General features: G+C 37.3%; 1 pseudogene; it reads right to left on the reverse strand.

Annotated features, from left to right (window-relative positions):
- On the reverse strand, positions 1 to 3,363 carry LOC103947674 (annotated as a pseudogene).
- Positions 3,364 to 6,221: the final 2,858 nt, after the last annotated feature.

A 6,221-nucleotide genomic window follows, 5' to 3' on the forward strand; every position in this document is an offset into this window, starting at 1 on the left:
AGCAATGAACACATTGTCAATCATTCAGTAACAGACTAATTAGAAAGAAAAACCACAATTAAGAAGCTTGTTATATGATTTACAGCTATCAGTATCATCTAAGAGTGCATCCTATGGATCACGCGTATGCAAGTAACAGAAAAAAGATCATGCTAGGCACAGAGAAATTGGTACTGGTATGCTATTTGTGTGATATCGCACCCCAAAAGTTAAAAAAAAAAAACAATTATCTAATGGAACCTTGCTTCCGACAACAATGTGTGGCAACTTAACTATTCAAACTAAGACCAGAGTTCATCAGACTGCAATAATTTTTATTTATTGAGAAAAATGCATCAGGCTACAGTATCTCATAACCAGTATGCCACAACAGAAAGCAAACCACCAGAATGTAAAGTGAAATCCTCTCAATCACGGTAGGAATATAATTTTTTGATTTTGAGAAGAATAACGGGATTCGGTTTAATGCAGAGACATTGCAAATAGAGGCAAAACCAAATCACTTATTTTTTGTGCCTTAGCAAATTACCACACATGTATACAATAAATTAAAGGAAATGCATGCAAAAACCAGAATCACCAAGCAATGGTCTTGAAGATATTACATTTTTAGTTCGTAATGTGTTTATAACAGATGACCTTCCAACGTTGTCACTTTTCAAACGGGCGAATTGTCTCAAAACTGATAGAAGAGTTCACTAAGTACAAAACAAAAAAAAAAAAAAAAAACAGCAGATTGCACAAAAAGCAAGTAGTAGAAATATATAAAGGAAACAAGCAAGAAAACGTAGGAACACGTAAAGTGAACAAGTAAACACATAAGGTGAACAAGTAAACTTGTAGTTATAGAAATCTACATGTGTTAGGGTTCATACAACTTGAGTTACGGAAGTCCAAAAGGGATCATAACTTCTTAAAAAAAATTCTTTCACCAGGGCTTTCATGAAACAGAAACATTACATAAAGGCATAAAGGCATAAAGGTTAGCAGACGGTACCTTGCCAAATGATTTATTGACGCTAGCATGAAATGCAATGGTTGGAAATTCAGCCTTTAATACATTCAACCAACGGCTAAGCACCCATGGAGGAACCAAATCACACTGAAGAATCAAAGTAATGATATTGTTAAACAAAGTTAAAAGTAAGCACCTTCAATTCTAGAGGACCCCAAAACACAACCAACCTTGTTTAACAAAAGAATTAAGTGTTTATGCGTGCAATGCTCTTTCAAATGCTTCTCTAAGTGATCTCGTACCTTGTGGATCTCTTGCATCCAAAACCTGAAATCAGGAAGAAAAAGGCAAGGTTGGAGGTGATCACATTTCAGTGGCTAAATATATCATGTTGAAGTGGACAAACATTAAACTATTACTAGCAATAGACTAAAAATAACCTGGTTTTAATAATCAATAATTATCAACTCTACATAAAGAAACACAAGGACAACCAATAGACGTCAAGCCAGGTGACACATTTAATGCAGAAATTACCCTGTTGTAAAACATTGTCCTAACCTAACAAAAAAGCATAGCATTAAGTAACCCCTGTTTACCATGTTACACTGTTGACGATACATGTAATGAATAATATGAATTCAAATAATATCCAAGAACTGAAATTAACTTTGTCAGCATAAATACATGTATGAAAATAGTTTTACTCTCCAAATCAATGAAAAAGAGAAATACCAACCTGGACAACCACATCAGAAGAGTCTATCACTTTGTAGAGCTCGCCTCAAATACGTTTACTTTGGCCTTCTCAAACATTGTATGCCGAACCAGGTCCCTAAATCCATCCACTTCACTACCTTCTACAACACTGTCATCAGCATGCTTCTCCTGAAACACATCTACATAGTTGTGAACAAGATTAGATGCAGAATAATTTAGAAGTGGAAATATGAAAACGACCAAAATTTTAATACTAACACATACCATACCAGACACAAAGAAAATGCATAACATTAACTAGCATTTTTTTACTAGCAAATGCTCCAGACTAAAGCGTAAACAAAAATACTAACCAAATAATCAAGCAATAGAACGAAATGGTTATTACAACTGGTCAAGAGCATATAAAATCTATAGAAAGAAATAATTACCCTGAGAACCATCAGCCTTCTTGGCTAAAGATTCATAATCTGCTGCAAGGAGCTTTGGGCGTTTCCTCTTTGTCTTACGTCCAAATACATCAGAAAATGTCTCTCTCTAGAAGATGAACTCTGGTTTGCTTCAGAGATTAAATCATGAATATAGGTCAGAATACAACAACTAACTATGCCATCAGCCAAAAAATAAACACATGCTATCTTCTTCGTCTCTTTTTAATGAAGTAAGGAATGCCAATTTAGGAAAAATGCAACTAAAAATCCACCATTGATTGAATCAAAATTATGAGTATATTGACCAAGTCAAAGGGAAGAAATATCTAAAACACAACTGTCTTAACAGATCATATTTGACCTTGAGTGACTGTGTCAAGGTGCACACAAAAAAGAAATGAAACAAAAGACAATCAGTCGAGATATAAGTGAAAAGTAATTCTACTCACACCCATAAAATTGATCAAGACATCCAAACTAAAATCCACAAATTAAACATCTGCGGTATACACCATAGCATTTCACCCATCCAAAAATAGTTATTTCATAATATTGAAAACCAAGAAGTCATTTTCCTAAAAATAAATGAATAAAAGCAGCATGCTGCATGTCTTCTGATAGCGATAAACAGATAAAATTCTAGAGTTTACAAAAGCAGCATACCTTCTGATGGTCATTCACGAGGGACAATGGCAAATGCTTCCCCCTTAAAATAACATTCTAGTTACTCGAAACCGTCCTACTGTGCTCCTCGCGGAAAATGTCAAGCTCCTGCTGAGTTGAAATCCGAGTATTCTCTAAAAATTCAATAAACAATCAAATCTGTTCATTAACAAAACAAATTCACCAGCTTCTTCGATAATCAATTACAAGAGAAACGGACAAAATTCATTGAATTGCTGCAAAGTTTTAATCTTTTACACTAAGTCCTTATCTAGACTACAAAATGGACATATTCCAATACATACGCATACGTATACGGTGTAATTATACGTATACAGTGTATTCATGTGTATGTATATATCGAACCAGGGGCGACCAGGCTGGATACGAGTGTTAGGAAGCTCACTGGAACTCGTTCCTCAGGACCTTTCACTTGCTGTTACGCTTGGGCCTGGTGTTGTACATCTTGAGGCGGCCGACGGTGGATCCGGTACGCGCATCCTTGTTCTTGGCCTTGGCATCGGAACGGTTCGCGTCAAGAGAGTGCTTTGGCTTGCCGGAGACGTTCACTTTCCTCTCCGTCTTCTTCACCATCTTTGCGGTGGCTGCTTGGTTGCCGTGAAAGTGAGGGAAAATTGACAAGGTTTTTGTGCAAAACCCCGGGATTTAAAAGTAACGTTGTGTGTGATGGACCGGACTAACAAAGCGAAATTAGCCCAATTGTCTGTGGCCTTTATTTTTGAAGCGGCCCAATAACGTTGGGGGTTATACATCACACAACGAGAATTGAGAACACGCGACTCGAGAACTTATCATTTCCAAGAGGGAAATTTTATTTAAACTCATATAACATATTTCTACACCAACTTACTCTTTGCACTCATTTGATTTTTAACTAAACTATTAATATTTTTTAAACCCCAATTTACTACCTAATATACCCTATAAACCTAATTCAATATGTGGATTTATTTTTACACCCATTTGATTTTTAACTTTATTTGCTGGAACGAATTACAGAAGGATGATTGAACTGCTTCACATTGTAGACTACTACAAGGGGGTGGAAAAGATTGCATAAGGGAAAGGCCTCGATATTTCATTTTGTTGGAGCAATGGTTCAACGAAGATGAGGAAAAGAAGAAGGCAGAGAGAGAAATGAAAGAAGGTAGCGAAACCAAGTCGAACTCAAAAGCAAAGAATGTGGCTTCTAGTCTCAATGATGATTCTTGTTTTTGGGTGCACGTTTCATATGGAGGAACATCATTTACCAATATGGCATCCCTCAATCCATCGTCATGGACAACGCCCGCAATTCGTAGACAAAGATTTGGCGAAGTTTTTCCAGAAATATGGCATCAAGCAACACATATCCATGTTAAGGTATCCCCAAGGTAATGGGCAAGCTGAAGCATCCAACAAGACGATTCTCGACTGCCTTAAGAAATCCCTCTCCGACAAAAAGGGAAAATGACTAGACGAACTTCCCAGATATTTATGGGCGTATCACACAACCAAACGATGAGCAACCGTTGAGACTTTTTTCGACAGTTATCAACAAAAAATCACAAAAAACAAACATTCAGAGATCAAGTAACAGGACAAAACTTTTCGACGGTTATCAACAAAAAATTACAATTTAACAGTTATTTTAACTCCGATTTTGATGATTTTTTTACAGCTACACTCATTGACCCTATATGAATACAATGAATGAATTTGATCTTCAATTTAAAATATTTACCCTAGTGGATACCACAAAATCTTATGTCATGATGATCGATGAAAATTGAGGATTTTGTAAAAGGAATAACATGCAAGCTTTGAGTTCCATTGGCAAGGTTTAAACTTTTGAGAAAGGCTTCACAACCTTGAAAACAAAAACTCTTTCATTTTGCACATCCTTGCACATTTAATATTTTGTAATAGACTAGTAGTGTATAGATATTTGTTTATTAGGCTCTTATTTTCGAGTGTAGATGTAGTACTTAAATGAAGTGACCTGACATGTTAAGGGTCCATTAAGATAACGAGTGTGACACGACACGACCCATTAAGATAACGGGTGTTACACGAACACAACAGACACGATCCGTTTGCCAGGCTTAATTTAGTGTTTCACCCTCAGCTACCCTAGCCTGGGCACCAACTTCTTCGACTACTTCACCAATGGAAGCCTCAAAAGTAAAGGCAAGAAAGTCTTCTACAGAAATAGAGAAGGTTTCGAAGTCTTTCCCAGCAAACTCAAAGTCAGATGGCCTCCCAAAGAGATGATCTACATAACCCATCTTGTAGAAATCGACCTAACTCTGAACAAGCGAAGCCTCAAGCCCAACCTCGAGCTCTTCAGCTGTTCGTTCTCCTCAAGCAGACCAACACAGACGCATTGCAACTTATCCACGTCCTTCTTTAGACTTTCGTTGATCTTCATTGCATCTTGGAGTTCCAACATTTAAGGTTCAAGCCCATCGACGATTTTCTTGAAATGGATCACTTGATTATAAGCAGCGATTAACTCTTCATCCTTTGCGTAAGCAGCTTAGCGAAGCTAAGAAACAGCACACTCAAAATCTTGAATCTGAGGTATGTAACAGCCAATCTCAAGTTGTAGAGCTATTGGACCCCTTCAAAGCGATGAGCTCAGACTCCAACTTTCTAATCTTCTCGGCAGAAGAATAAGCTTCAACTGCCAAAGTTTTTGCCATCTCCTTAGTAGCCTTGGTATCCTCTTGGTAAAATCGCCATTTTTGCATCATAGCAAGCAGAGTAGTAATTCTATATTGGGTTGTTTGCTTCGCAAATGAACTTAGGCAAACAACCCCTGTAATGCCATCAACAAGCTTGGCATATGCATCCATGTCTTCAAGAGGATCTGGTTTCAAGAGCGTACAAATCTCAGTAGCCTCCCCAGAAACAGGCTTCGTGGATTTCTCACAACTGCCCATGCGAGTAGTCTTCTCTTTCTTAGCATGTGAACCAGTCTCAGCAGTAAGAGGAATAGGCCTTGGCACCACTTTAGCAGTAATGTCCACCTAATCGCTCTTTATAGTAGCAAACCTTTTCAAAAGTGAACTGGACTTAGCTCCTAACGGACTGTAAACACGAAAATTCTATAACGAATGAAACGAGAACACGTGTACAAAATAGATTTGTATTGATTTGAATTTGTAGGTTACAATCTTTGTTTACAATTTTCCTCTGATTCAGACTTCAAATTTGATGTAGATGCGTAAGTTGTTGATCCAAGAGTCGTGATGACTTGTTCTCGAACGAACGATTGAACGGTTGCTTCAAGTTTTGAGCTTGAAACGATGTGTGGATGGTTTTCATCTATAGTTGCAGCAAAAGGTGATGTTGATGCAAGATTTCGTTGATTCAAGGGTCTTGGTGACTTGATCTTGAAACGAACGTCATTAAAGTTTTGAGCTTGCAACAAAGTCTTGAAAGAATCG

This window comes from the organism of the source record quoted next, unplaced genomic scaffold, assembly GCF_019419815.1.
Source record: "Pyrus x bretschneideri cultivar Hongxiangsu unplaced genomic scaffold, Pyrus_bretschneideri_v1 Contig23, whole genome shotgun sequence".
Taxonomy (NCBI): domain Eukaryota; kingdom Viridiplantae; phylum Streptophyta; class Magnoliopsida; order Rosales; family Rosaceae; genus Pyrus; species Pyrus x bretschneideri.